Source organism: Equus caballus, chromosome 11 (assembly GCF_041296265.1).
Source record: "Equus caballus isolate H_3958 breed thoroughbred chromosome 11, TB-T2T, whole genome shotgun sequence".
NCBI lineage: Eukaryota > Metazoa > Chordata > Mammalia > Perissodactyla > Equidae > Equus > Equus caballus.
The window spans coordinates 22,128,548-22,143,445 of record NC_091694.1 but is presented as its reverse complement, the minus strand read 5'-3'; the positions used below and the strand labels follow the sequence as shown (position 1 = coordinate 22,143,445).

The 14,898-nt window shown below is 53.7% G+C and overlaps 1 long non-coding RNA gene across 1 annotated transcript; it reads right to left on the bottom strand.

Annotated features, from left to right (window-relative positions):
* Positions 1-13,274: 13,274 nt before the first annotated feature.
* On the bottom strand, positions 13,275-14,600 carry LOC138916252 (uncharacterized). The gene is made up of 2 exons (XR_011423232.1): positions 14,411-14,600; positions 13,275-13,956 (listed from the first exon to the last, which is right to left on the bottom strand). It is a non-coding gene; the product is annotated as an uncharacterized lncRNA (long non-coding RNA).
* Between the last annotated feature and the right edge of the window lie 298 nt (positions 14,601-14,898).

Genomic DNA, 14,898 nt, shown 5'->3' with positions numbered 1-14,898 from the left:
CACGGGGCTGCTTGGGCAGGTCACCTTGCTTTCCAGAGCCTGCTCCAGGTCAGCAAAGTAAACACCCATCTGGCAGGGTTTCTGTGAGGATTAAAACAGACAGATGTACAGTGACCCCCACTCTGTGTAGGACCTAGAAGGCTTTCAGAAAATGGGAGCTAAAAAGCAATTACGTTAAAAAACATCTACGAGGTCAGACACTTGTCCCTGCAGGAGGGACAGATGTGACAAGAACACCACTCTGACCTTCCCAGTGACGATCTGGGGAAGGACATCAGACGCGTATCAGACTCACCATAGGTGGCTCTGCACTCTGCTTCTGGGAATGCAGCTTATTAACTGGGTAACTTCGGCCAAGTTGCTTAACCTTTCTAAGCCTCAGTTTTCTCATCTCTAAAATGGGGACGTAGTAGCTCCCTCATGGAAGTGCCGTGAGGATCAACTGAGATAGTGCATGTAAAAGCACTGAATATGGTTTCTGGCATACGGTGAACACTCAGGAAATTGGTAGCTCCTTGTATTGGTCAGGATAGGTTAACTGGTTAACAAATAGGCCCAAGAATGTGTAACGGCTTAGAGACAACAGAAGTGTGTTTCTTGCTCCTGTAATGGTCTCAGGAAACACCGGGTGAAAGCACAGTGGGAGCCCAGGAAAGGGTGTGATGTATTCTGACCAGGGTCGGAGAGTGGGATCTGAGGGGACCTTGAAGGAGAGGCAGGACTTCCACAGGGTGAGACGGAGAGAGCAGGGCGGGAAGGTCACTGCAGGCTGAGGGAATCACATGAACAGTCAAGAGGCGGGAAAGCTCAGGGAGGGGGAGAGTCAGAGGCGGGAAGGGTGGAGAGGTGTGCTGGCAGCCCACAGGGAAGGTCTGGAATGTCAAGATAAGGGGCTGGAAATTCAGAGTCATAAGTCATGTATGGTCTTTCTGCAATGGAGTCTGGGGAGGAGGTGGTCCTGGAGATAAAGGAGGGAAAGAAGCGGGAGGAGGAGGTGAGGAAGGAGAGAGAGAAAGGAGGTGGGGAGGAAAGTCTGGGCTTCACAGTGGAGAGGAGAAGGGGGAAGGGAAGGGATCTTTGACCCCTCCCCCCATCCTTCTCCCCGGGGCCCCCAGGACTCCCAGTTGTCACCTGGCAGCCTCCTTTCTCGGAGGTCTGCCCACTGGGGGCCAGTCCTCCATGCTCTCCATGTAGGGAGAGGTTTTATCTCCTCTTTCCACTTTGTTCTCCTTCCAGGAAGGAAGCGGCTCCAGATGCTGTGGGTGGGACATTCCTTGGCTCTGCTTGCCGTTCCCACATTTCTCATGATTCCTGGTGACAGAGCTGGCACCTCTAACTTCCCTCGAAGAGGGGCAGAGTCTTGCTCAAGAACACCCTGTACCCTAGGAAATCCGAGCCTTGTTTTGAGCCACCCCAGCCCTCTACGTGCAAGACCTGCCTCCAGAGACGTGCTGTGGCAATTCAACTCACACCCAGGCCTGCAGGGCACCTGCCATATGCTCAGCACGGTGCCGGGTACCTGGGATGATACACTGAGAAACAAGACAAGACTCTGCACCAGGAGCTCATAATAGACTGGGGGAACGAGATATTCTTTTTTTTGGGGGGGGGGGGGGGCTGAGGAAGATTCGGCCTGAGCTAACATCTGTTGCCAATCTTCTTTTTGCTTGAGGAAGATTCACCCTCAGCTAACACCTGTGCCAATCTTCCTCTACTTTGTATGTGGGATGCCACCACAGCATGGCCGCCGGCGAGTTGTGTAGGTCTATGCCTGGGATCCATATCCAGGCTGCTGAAGTGGCGTGTGCAGTATTTAACCACTAGGCCATGGGGCTGGTCCCAAGATATTCTTTAGATAACCATAAACCCTGTGAAGTAGACCCCCAGGGAACTGAAAGAAGGAGAGTTCCCCTTAAAACATTACTTGGAGGAGGTGGCTTTGGTAATGGGTCACCAAAGGAGACATAGGATTCTGACAGGTGAAGATGGCTGGGCGAGATTTCAGGGGGGAAGAAAGAACATGTGCAAAGGAAGAGAGGAAGGGAAATGCAGGCCTCATCGGGGGACATAGACCAGTCCAGTTTAGCTGAAACAAAAGGAGTGTCGGGAAGTCATGGGGGTGCTGAGGCTGGGAGGTAGTTGGGGTTAGTTGGAGGAGGGCTTGTATGGGAAGTTTGTGTTTCATTGAGCTGGCAATCGGGAGCCTTGCAAGGTTTCTGAGCAGAGGAAGGATAATAAGGTAACTGGCAGCCTATGCTTTATGGGGAACACACCTTCTCAGCTGCCTTTGCCCTGTTGTGACATCTTCCAGCCCTCAGTGCGGAAGTCAGGCCCAGAGCAGCACTGACCACACTCACGGGGCCGAGGACTTGGGATCAGCAGGCTGTGTTTCTGGTGTCAAGAATTGTCAGGCTCACTTTTAAAGGACTGCTGTTCTGGAGGAAGTATCAGGCCAGAGAGGAAAGAGAACCAGAGAGGCCTGGGCTTGCCTCTCAGCCTCAGCACTACCAGCTGAGGGACTTTGGGTACATTGGTAAACCCCTCTGGGCCTCAGTTTCCTCAAAGTGACATGGGATAATAGTACCTATTACTCACGGGAAAATGAGACAACCACCCTGGCTTACTTCAATAAATATTAGTTTCATAAATATTGGGATTGGCATGGGTGGGGCAGGGGGAGAGGATCAGATATTCAGTGCTGCTGACAGCTCAGCCTGGAGAGGCCGTCCTTGTTCCTTTTCCTCTTGTGCCTGCCCTGGCTGGGGAAAGCAGTTCGCAGCTGTAAGCCCAGCCCTCTTCCCAAGCTTAGTTGTCTCCTTCACCTGCCCTCCTGCCTACCTGGTAGGATGGTTAGGGCCCTGGGGTCTGTGCCATTCTGGCCATAGTCACATCAGGCCAGTAGGAGCTCCACAGCACCGGAGCTTGTGGTCTCCCGGGAATGAGACTGCATGTGGGGCCAGGGTCTTTGGGCCCTATGCCCATGCTGGCACAGCCACTGGATCCAAGAAAGGGGCAGAAATCCAGGTCCCAGCAGGAGCTAGATGGGCTGGCTTGCCATCTCCCTTTCCTTTTGTTAATTTTCTCCAGGAGGAGAGAGACTGTGGATGAGCCTTCAGGACGGGGGCTCATTTTGCCAGTTTTTTTCCGAAGTCCATGAGGGGGGAGGCATTTGAACTGCCCACCTCCTTTGGCTGGTCTCAGAGTGAGAGCAAATGGTCTCGTGGCCTCACCTCTCTGGACCTGGCCGGTAGTGGGGAAATCAGACAGATCTTGGTTCTAATCCTGGCTCTGCCACTTATTAGCTGTGACTTTGTGTGCATTATTAACCTCTTACGGCCTCAGTTTCCTTGACTGTAAAATGGGAATAATAACAGTACCAACTCACAGTGTAGTTGTGACAAGTGAGCTAACGGTTACACAGAACAGTGATCAACACATATTAGGAGCCTCTTAAATGTCAGTTTCCTGCTCCCTTCCTTCCTTCCATACTGGGGAATATGATGGCTGCCTTGCAGGCAGAGCTCTGTGATGGGACACCCTTGAGTAGGTGGAGGCAGCCCCCTTCCTCATGGAACCCCTCAAAATCCCAGTCCAGGACACAGGGAAAAACAGGAAACTGGTGATTTCACTCCCAGCCGCAGACCTCTGGGGTGGAGTCTCCTGCCTCCCTTGCTCTAGGATCCAAGTGAAGCCGAGAGATAAGCGGGAGTGGCTAGCTGGAGTAGGGCCGGAATGGTGGAAACCAGCTGGACCTGTGCTTTCCCCTCTCTGAGGCCAGCATCTTCTATCAAAACTTAGCAGTCCGCATGTCCCATCCCGCTCTCTGCCAGCCAAGTGAAAAAGAGCCAGTAGCTAATTCACATGATGTTAATAGCAAGAAATGAATCAAGGATATTCACACCCTAGGGGTGTTGATAGCTGTTAATGGCTTCCTGGTTCAGCCAAACTGCCTTCTTACCAACACAACTCGCCTCCCTGAAGCCGGCTGGGGCTCATCTGGAGTGCTGCTTGCCTGTGGGCAGTGGAGGCCCAAGTTTTGACTTTAGTCTGGGGCTGGGGAGCCAACTGGGAGGATCTGGAATAGGGCTAACAGGGGTACACAATCCAAAGGTCAAGGGCAGACACAACTGGAGAAATGGGTCACCTTTGTGACTATCAGCTGCTGAAGAGTGGGTGAGCCAAAAGGCCTTAAAAGTTTAGGTCAGACTAGATGAGACCTTGCATGTGGCCCACTGCTACCACTGCCCCTAACTTCAAGAAGGGAAATGTCTGGAAGGTAGAGAGGAGGTAGAGTGGGAGGCAGGGTAGGACATGGAGCTTCTTCATGCCCAGGAGGAGACTGGCCATCTTCAAAGCAGGCAGCTAGGACCCTCTGTGGTTATGACCATGTCAACCTCATCTGAGTCTTTTGGCTGGAGAAGGAAGGCAGTGGTGGCTGAGGTGGGCTGGCTGCAGCCTCTCTTGGGTGTAGCTGAGTAGCTCTTTGGGTAGAATATAGCTCCCAGGAGGCCTAGGCCTGGGCTGAGCTCAGTGTGGGGGAGCAGCACCTCTCAACCTTATTGGGCTCAGAGTCAATTGGGATCTGGTCAAAATGCAGATTCTCATTCCAAAGGTCTGGGGCCCGAGCCTCTGCATTTCTCATAATCTCTCAGGTGCTGTGGTGCTGCTGGTTCAGAACCACGCTTGAGTAGCAAGGGTGGATAACTGGGAGCTGAGGACTTTCCGGGCCTCAGGCATGTCCCTCATGGGCTGGCCTGTGACCTCTGGTGTTCCTTCCCACTCTGACACTGTCCGTCTCTAAGACCACATGTTGATAGGTGGCCAGAGTGCTGAGTTCATCCAGTCAGCTGCTCCTCTGGGTGCTTTCCCAGGTGGGCAAAGGAAGGTGGCTGCCCTTCGATGGTGATTAATAAGAATAGTTAACCACTGGTAAGAACTCACAGGGATGAAACCTAATCACTTATGAGTGGTAGAATCTGGCCCCAGGATATTTTTGAGGCCTACGGGACCCTAGGTTTAGGGAGAGTGCAGCGATGGGAGCCATTTGTTTGTTTGGCAAACATTTCCAGCCAGGACCTCTCAGGCCCTTTTAGGGGTTGAAGGTCTTATGAATTCTTTTGTCGGGGCCTAGCACAATGCCAGAGCTGTGGCATCTGCAGAGGCTTGGCACACAGCCCCACCTGCTGGAGCATATGGCCCCAGCGGGAAAGCAGACACCTCAAGACCCTCAGATGGTGTTGGAGGCCCTGTCCCCCAGCAGGGGAGGCAAGTCAAACTGGCCATGCTCATGCAGGAGGGCTCCAGGAACTCAGGCCTCTCACGGCAGGTAAACACCGAGCTTTGTACCCCAGGAAGCTCCTTGTGCAGAAGCTTCAGCCTCCCCCTCTCTCTCAGGGCTGGGTTCCTGTCAAGGAGTTAGAGAAAGTTTCTAATATGCATGTGTGTGTGTGCACATGACTGTGTGTGCCTGTGTGCATACGTGTGTCTGTGTGTGTACTTGTGCCTGTGTGTGTGCCTGTGTCACCACCCATGTGCAAGTGCTCTATTATCTTTTCCTTTTTGCAGAAAATCAGGTCAGTGGTTTGACTGTTGTCGTTAACCACATGGTGCAGTGGGGAGGGGGCCTGAGCTGCTGTGACCTCCAAGCACTGACTGGTGGAGGGCAGGAGGCTGAGGGCTGGGGTCTGGGGCCACTGGGTTTCCACCGCTTGGCTCCGCAGGCCATGGGGTCCCCGGAAAGCAGCAGCAATAGCTGCCAATCTGGAGAGAGGACATCGCCGGCCACATCCTGTTTCCCTTTTGCATTCCTCTGCCTTTCCTTGAGGCCTAGGCTGCCTGCCTGGGGCTGAAGCCTCCCTGGTGGACGCTGTTGAGTAATCTGGGAACCGGGAACCGGGCCTGAGGAGAGGCAGTGGCCCTGTCTCACGGCTGGGGGCTCCGCAGGAGGGGTAGGAAGTGCAGAGAACCCGGGGTTAAACCAGGGTGGAGTGGAACTCTCCCCGCAGGTAATAATAACAACAACACCAAGGCTCCAGGCACCGAACACTTTCACACCAGTCTCCTCACCTCGCCCACAAGGCCCTTGGAAGGGGAGAGAGTGGGCGGTATTGTTACGCCCCATGTTGCTGACAAAGGTGCTCTGAGAGAGAGAGTGAGGTCAAGGACCTAGTTCAAAGGCATCCAAACTCCAGCCCCGGCCTCAGACTCCCCTTCTGGGGCCCCTGAGGGTGCCTGGCCCATTGTGCCCTGAGGGCCTGGAGAGGGAACTTTCCCTGTTGCTGCTGTGGGTGGTAGGAGGCTGAGGCCGCAGCTGCCATGAGCCAGGGATCCCGGCAGGCTTAGCTGGGCCCTTTGGCTGTGGGTCTTTTGCAGGCTGCAGTCAGGTGCTGGCCAGGCTGCAGTCATCTCAGGGCTTGACCGGGAAAGGACCTGCCTCCCCAGGCCCTAAGCTTGAATGGGATGGGGGACAGAAAGCAGAGCATCCTCTGGCAAGGACAGCCCCTCTACCGTCTTCTCATCCTGTCCTTGAAGTTCACCATTGCCATGTCCACCAATCGGCCCCACCCCCCCCCGCTCCCCAAGTCCATCACCACTCTGCTTTTGCTTCTGTGGCTGTTTCCTCGAGGCTCAGACAATAGAGGCTGATGATCCAACTGCTGAGAGCCCAATTTCCCCTCCCCCTGCAGCCAGAAATCATCTGTTACCCATCGCTGGGGCCCAGGCTGCCAGACTGAGACCTTTTCTTTCCCTCCCACTTCTTACTGGAAATGAGCCCCCGTCCACCCCCCGCTACTCCCCCCAACCCCCTAGGCCTCCCTCAGGGAGGTTCAAGGACTCATCTCTGGCTCCACCCCTCTGCTGGGCACCCCTTTGCAGCAGGAAAGCGGGTAGGGGCTGGTGCCCAGGGCCTCGGGAGGCCCTTCTGGGAGGGGAGCCTTGTTGTGACCTCTCCCGGTCAGCTGAGTTGCCCTGCGCTGGACGCAGACTCGGAGGAGCAGCTCGCCTCGAGGTTCTGATGCTGACGTTGCATAGACTGTGCTGGAAATTACAGAGTGCCTCAGAGGGAAAAACAAACTGGGGTTTCAGTTCCCATGGAAACGGCATCTGTTTGCTGAGGGCACGCGTCAGAGTCTGGATCTCGTGCTTGGAGGGGGCGGGGGGTGCACATGGGAGGGCAAGGTTGTCTTTTTACTGTCTGGGCCTCTTCCAGGATGGCATGTCTGGAAGGTGCCCATACCTTTAGTCTTGACTAGCAGCTCTTCCCACAGAGAGGCGTGTCTGCCTGGGCAAATTTCCGCAATGCAGGGGTTTTTGGGTAGATTTTAAATTTATGAGTCAAAGGCCTGGGAAGACCCTAAACTCAGCATTCATACACTTATTCCGCAAACGTTTTCTGACCTGTTCTGTGACAGGCACTGGGCTGGGCCAGCCAATCAGGAGTTGGTCTGTACCTGCTAAGTTTGGTGTGAAGCTTCCCTTCCTGGAAGGAGCTGTGGTCCGAAAGAGGCCTAATGGGGACCTGGTGGGGATCATATGATATGGGAGCACACAGGTGCAGCCATGCCCTCCCTTCATTCTGCCACTAAGCAAGTGACTTTTGTTCTCCTGTGTCAAGGGAGCAAATTCCTACATCTCCTGGGAAAATGACCCCTAAAAATTTGGTCAAGGCAGGTGCCCACACGAGAGGGGATTTTTCCGGTGACCGTTGTGGGAAGGGTGTCTACCTTTGCCCTTTCAACAGACTGTTGTCTAGGCTGGAGCTTTTCTGGTCTGGTCTACACCACAGTGACAGAGGTCTTTGTTCTCTGTTAATTTCTCAGATATTAAGCAAGCCCATAAGCAGAGTGTTTATTTTCGCATCACTTTGGAGTCACAAAGAGCTCCTACATCCGCTATTGCATTTAACGGAATTGTCCCGACAGCTCTAGGAAAGTTGTTGAAACAACATCACGCCTGTTTTCAGGTGGGGAAACTGAGGCTGGAGAAGACAGGGCACCTGTCAAGGTTACACAGATGGTAAGTGGTGAAGCTGGTGAGGGAGTCTGGCGCCGGATCCTCTTCCTCCTCGTCAAGGGGCACCTGGTGACCAGAGCTCCCGCCCCGGCTGAACTCCAACCCGCCTGGGGAATGGGAAGCAGCTGTGTGCTGGACAGACGGGGCGGTGGGGAAGGACCGCCCTGTATCTGGTCTCACAGGGGCTGCATATCAGAAGGACCACAGGCCCCACCTTTCACCCAAGTCAATTCGCTCTTCAGTGCCTCAGTTTCCTTCTCAGTTAATCGAGGGAGTGTGTGTGGGGATCTGAGGGATCTATGTCCTTGTGAGAATTCCAGTGAAATCAAGGGTCCTGTTGGTGGCCACTTTGGTGGCCGTTTCTCTCTCCACGTGGGTGACTGTAATGGGCACAGGGCATGACGGTGAGGTAGACACCTCTTAGAGCTGGTTTGTTTCCCAATTAACTCCTTGGTGTCTGGCACCACCTCACCAGATTGTTGGGCCCTCAGGGAAGGGCCAGAGCCTGGAACAGTTTTAAACAGGGAAGGTTAGGGTTGGGGTGGAAAGCAGAGGAGGAAGAAAAAATCCCAGGCCTTGAGGTCCTGCTTGGTTTGAGGGTGGATGTGGTGGGGTCAAAAAGGCCCTAGGGACGTGAAGGTTCTGAAAGGATGGTGGGCGATGGATGGTGTCCACCTCCTATATTTGCATCTGGCTAGGAAGGAGGGGAGGAGAAGACGAGAAATAAACACGTCTGAACATCTGCTGTTAAGGAGGGAGTCTGGAGTTTCTGAACCAAGGATCAGATTGCAAGGCCTGGCCTGACCAGGAGACAAGATGTTAAACGTCGGGGAGAATCCAGGAGGCAAGGCCACAGAATCCATGCATCCCTCACAGCCCTGCAACACGGCCATTGTTATCCCCGTCCCACGGAGAAGGAGGCTGAGGCTGGGAAGTTAAGTGGTTTGCCTGAGAAGGAGAGGTGGGGCTCTGGTGACTGTCCCTCCAGGGCTGATGGAGGGGTGTGTTTTTGGGGGAGGACAGGGCCATTGTTCTTACTTCTTTGGGTCTAAGATCTTCTAAACTCTTATAGGACCATTGCTCAGGCTAACTTGCCTGGAGACTCGGTTCCTGCCTTTCTCCATTTTTCTTGCTGTCTCTCTCCCTCTCCACCTCACCATGCCCTCCCCCTGTGCTTTGTTCTGCTCTTCCCCAACGTTAAGTCAATCAAACTGTGCCAATGGGCTGTAGGTGTCTGAGTGTTACTTGTGAGTGTCCATGGCCTCTGGGTCATGTGTGTGCTACAGTGAGTGTGCATGAGGGATGAAGGGACTTTTGCTGTCTGTGGGGTATGTGTGCACATATTTGTACTTCTGTGTGTATGTACTCTTGTCTATAAATGTCTGTGTGCTTCTTAAGCATACTGTGAATGTATGTATTTATGAATGGATGCCAGCAGGACTGGCTACAGAACTTGCTGGACTGGCACAAAATGAAAATGCTGGACCTCATATTCAAAAGTTATGAAGAGTTTCAAGATGGAGATAGCCAGGAGTTAAACCAAGCGTGGGCCTTCTGGGTGCAGGGCTCCACGTGACTGCGCAGGTCTCAGGCCCGTGAAGTGGTCGTGTATGTGAGTGAGTGTGCTACGTTGTGTGTGTGTGTGTGTGTGCTGATTGTGTGACTGGTGTGTGTGTGTGTGTGTGTGCGCGCCCCCGCGCTGGGGCACGAAATCTGAGCCATTTCCTCACAAGCCCCGGGCCAGGTCCCCGGCAGCTGCTGGTGCCCATCAAAGGAAAGGTGTGTTTTATTTTTGGCGCCTATGCCGCCTGCTCCCATGGTGCCCCGGGAGGCTTTTGTTTTACTGCCTTTGTTGGAAGGGTGACAAACACTTCCCTCCACCTGCTGCCACGGTGGCCCCACCAGAAACCACAGCTGGGGGTGGGGCAGCTTCCTCAGCCCCTCACCCACTCACCCTGCACCCCTTCCAGGCATCAATATGCCCAGAGCCCTGCCTGGCTGACCCCACCCAGACAAGGTACCTGTAGTACATCAGAGCTGGAAAGGAGGGGGAAATGACTGGGTCCAGCGCCCTCATCTCACAGCTAAGGAGATGCAGGCCCAGAGAGGGAAAGTCACCCACCCGTGTTACCCAGTGAGCCTGTGGCAGAGCCAGGATGCCTGCCTCCGGTGCATACAGCCCTGCAGGGCTGGCCTTGGGAGGAAGCCCAGCCAAGAAGCAGAGCCCAGAGGAGAGAAGAGGAGATCAAGCTCCTGGGGAGCAGGAAAGACCTGGTTGCTGCCTGGGGTAGGGTCACCTCCCTGTGGCAGGTGGGGGCTGTGTCGTTGTTATTTGATTCTCCTCCCCTCAGGTCGGAGCTGTGCATCCAGCAGGTTTTGAGAAATGTTGGCTGGCACATTTTGAAGATCTTGACACAATGCCTGGCACAAAGTAGGGCTGCATATATACTTGGTCATGAATAAACAGCTATTTAGCTGGCCTGTGGAGTGGTGGGGCAAGAGCATGGGCTTTGGAGGCCACCTAGAACTGGTTGAAATCACCAAGTAGCTTTATCACGTAGTAGCTGTGTGACTTTGGCAATGTAACTCAGCCTCTCTGAGCCTCAGTTTCCTCACCTGTAAAATGGGGCTCTACTAGGGTTGTTGTGAGGATTAAATGGAGTAAGATATGATGCTTAGTACGATGTGTAGTACATGATAAAATCCTAATAAGGTTGTAGTTATTCTTGCTAGCTGTGTGACCTCTGATAAGTTATACAACTCCCTAAACCTCAGTTTCCTCACCCGTTGTCCTAAGAATTCAGCGGGAGGCGCTGTACCTGGCACATCATAGGCGCTCGGGAAATGTGAGCACCTCTCTCCTGCTAGGTTAGCCCCCTCCACTTCCTCAAGGCCTCTTCCACTCTGAGGCTCTGTGATTCCTGCCACCCCTTCCATGACACCGAACCCCCCACCCCACTGTCACCTCGCCTCTGTCTGACTATCCCAGCGATGAAAGTTCACGAGCTCTAGGCAGTCCACGGTCTCCCCAAGTTTGGGGGGTAGGGGGCATGGGTTGGGGTAGGGTAACTGAGAAGGAGGCTGGGGGCGGGGCAGGTGTAGTTTTTGGACCAAAATCCAAGTCCTGCCTTCGGCGAGGGATCGAAGGATTCCAGGTGGGTCTAGGCTGCGTCTTGCTCTGAAGATGAAGACGAAGGCAGAGCGATGTCTCCCTGAAACAGCCAGGTTCAGAGCTACCCACCGTTCTCCCTCCTCCCGTTTCCCTGGACTCTCAAACTTGGAGGTTGCCAGCCCCAGCCCTCCCCAGCTGGGCCTCCCTGGAACGAGGGCGTGCAGGGACAGCGGTGGCGGGAAGAGGAGTTGGTGTGGGCAAGACGGCGGTGTCCAGGGAGTCAGCTGCGGGGGAGGAGGCAGAGCCGGTGCCGTCGTAGGTGACTCTTGGCTCCTGGCTTGACACAGGCCTCCGACCACGCCACAGAAAACTCCCCCCAGGCCTGGGAAGAATGCACCACTTGTTCTTTGCACGTGATCATGTTTCTGCTTCAGTCGCTCAAGTGCAGTTTGCATAAACCATACAAGAGAAATGTGCATGCATTTCCAGGCCTTGTTTTAAACACTGGGAAGAGGTTGGGGGCATTTCATCTGCAGCATCTGTTAAACTTCACAGTGTCAGATATTTACTTAGAACAAATATAAACTGTTCTGTCCTAAGCAAGCTGACACACGCATGAGAGGACTCCGGGCCAAGATGTGTTTCCTCACCGGCCCTCTTGCTAGCGGGCACGCATGTCTGACCTCGGGACATGTTGCACCACGAGGGAATAGAGCCGGTCAGAACCAGCAAAGCCTGACCTCTCCCTGCCCGTGCAGGGAGATGTTCTTTACCCGGAGACGAGAACCTGGAGGCCAAACCGTGTAGTGATTACTGTGACACATGGAATAACCTAGTGAGTGAATTCCCTGGGGTTACTGAACAATAGACAAAAATTAGGTTATATCCATCTTCAAGGGGAGTGGGGAGGGAAAGAACTCACAGCAGCAGAGAAGTCTGAACCGGGCTGGCCACACACACACACACAGAGGAGCCCATGGGAGAATTCATGTCCCCTCGTTTCTGATTTCAGACGAGATCAGTTGAGATTCATTAGTCTAGAGCTGCTCTGCCTGGTGAGCGAGGGGCTGCGTAGCCTTTTCTGCAGCAGACTCCTTGTCTGTGCCTCTTTCTGGGCCTGAGACAAGACAATGCGGGTGTGGGGCGTGAGGGGCGGGTATGAGTTTCTCCTCCCTGAGCGGCCTCTTGACATCTGCTCCCACGGTGGGAGGGCTGGGAGGGCCGACGGCGCTGCTCTTTAGCGTTGAGGGAGAGGCTCTCTCTCATTCTCTCCCTGGGGTTTTTCTAGGGGCTCAGATCAGGGAAACTGGGCCATTTCTAACCCGCTCCTGGCAAAGAAGGCCATGGGCCCACCTGTCTCTAAGACTAATATAGCTTATTTCTTCCCACCTGAGATTGGGAGGCCTGGGGGAGCTGTGTGTGTGTGTGTGTGTGTGTGTGCGTGCGTGTGTGTAGGTGTGTGTGTATAGGTGGGGCATCTTTCTCCCCACTGACAGTACTCTCCAAGTCTGGCCCTGAGCGGTTCAGTCCCTAGAAACCGCCCCTGCCCCACCTCCCTCCCCTCTGCCTTCTGCTCCCCACTCACAATTGCTCCTTTTCTCTCCCCATCTCGTTTGCCTTAACCCCCAGCCCCACACGCCTGTTTTTTCTCCCTCCAACTGTTCGCTCTCAACACAGAAATGCAACTGAGAACCTAACTCCTGAGAGATCCTTTCTTAGGATCAGTTGCCTGATTTCCTTTGGGCCTGCTGCCATATTTCTTTTGCACTTTATTCTCCTGGACAGAATGGCAAGGATGAGAATCATCTAAAGGGGAGAGGAGAAGTTTTCCTTAGACAAGAGGATAGTGCCTGCCAGAGAAAAGCTAGACGGTCTGGGATGAAGGTGGCATATGCCAGGGTGGATGTGTGGGGGTGTGCAAGCAAGTGCAGGAGTTCTGGGGGAAGAGCTCTGGAACCCAGATTCAAGTACTAGTGTTGCCAAGAGCTCCTGAGAGACCTCAGGTGAGTAATTTCCCTCTCTGAGCCTCAGTTGACTCACCTGCACAGTTGGTGGGAGGACAGACTAGCTAATCTCCAAGTCGCCCTCCAGTTTGATTTATAAATTGTATAGGCATGGAAATGGGGCTAAGGAATTGAATTTCGCTTCCTTGCAGTTAGCTACCATTTATTAAACATCTCTTAATGGTTACCAACAACTCTTTTCCAAGGATTTCTAAACATTTTACAGATGGGGATTTACTTTCTCCTCACAACAACCCTGGGAGGTAGGTCCTACGATTATCCCCATTACACAGATTAGGAAACCAAGGCACAAAGAGACTAAATAACCAGCCCAAGTGGTGCAGCTGAGATTCAAATCAGGCAGTCTGGCTGCAGAGTCCGTGCGCCTCACCACCACATCAACATTCCAGGCACTGTGCTCAATGTTTGCCAAATCCTCTCCATTTTGCAGTTGAGAAATCTGAGACTCAGAGCAGTTGAGCAACACTGAAGGTCACACAGCTGGGAAGCACTAGAGATGAGAGTCAAAACTGGCTGGCCTCCAGAGCCTCTGCTCTCTCCACCCCCCTCCCGAAATCCTGCCAGATCCTCAGGCCCCCAAAGCAAGTTTACCCAATATCCCTACATTGCAATGTCTCCTTAAGCAAGTCAGTTCCTCCCTCTGGGTCTCAGTTTCCCCATCTAGAGAATGAAGGGGCGTTGGACCAGCTGATCTTTGAGGTCTCTTGCAGCTCTGCGAGTCCCTGATTTGAGAGGTGTGCTGCTTTTGGCTGAAACGGCAGATCTGTGGCCTGAGGATGCAGCTGGGGTGGATGAGTGGACAGGCAGCTGGTGGTGGAAAGAGGGGACAGGGGCCATGAACCCAGGAAGATGGACAGTTGTATGAAGCAGGCGAGAAAGAGAGAGAGAGAGAGAGAGAGACCCTGGGGGGCCCGTGAGTCCCTTCCTTCTTCCCAGGGGACCCCCAAAAATCAGGGTAGGCACGTGAGAGTGTTGGGCCAGGGAGCAGGGGCCAGGCCCACAAGGAACCGAGGTCAGAACTTCTGAGATACAGCAGTTTGGGGAATTGACATTACTGGGGGTTTTGTTGTCTTTGTAAATACTTGGAGATGTCCAGTTATTTTAGAAAAATTTATTTGAAGCCGAGGTGGCGTGTTTGTGCGGTTGGCTGAGCTTCCTGTTCACGACCGCTCTGTTACATTCCTCCCCTTCAGGATCTGAGGATCGTGTTCCCATCTGCAACCTCATTAGGATGTACACACCAGGGGGGCTCCACACCCACCTGCACCCGGGCACGTTCCCCGCAGGGCCACACACGCATGCTGGGATGGCCCCGCTCAGCCCACGCTTGCACACACACAGCTGCAGCTGCACTTTTTAATATTTGATGCCGCTTCTGTGAATGCCAGGCTCATTCTTCTCAGGGTGCCGGTTCCTGGTTTGGAGGCCAGCTGACAAATGCCCAAGGCATCCTGCAGAGGAGGGTAATGTAATGTGCTTATGAGAATAGGGAATGGGAATAGGGAATGGAATCATTACCAGGCAGGCTCTATTTCCATCGAGGCTCTTTTCACTTTGGAAAATTGTTGAAACTACCTTTTGCATGGGTGTCTCAGCCCTCCCCGTCTGTGCCCTGCCCCAGTCCCCAGGCTATTGCAGTGCAGGGCCCTTCGGACACCTCCTCATACATCACAGGTTGGACTAACCTTCTCTTTGGCTTGGAGAAATCACGGTTCTGGGCAGGCATCAGGGCACCCTGTGATATGGATA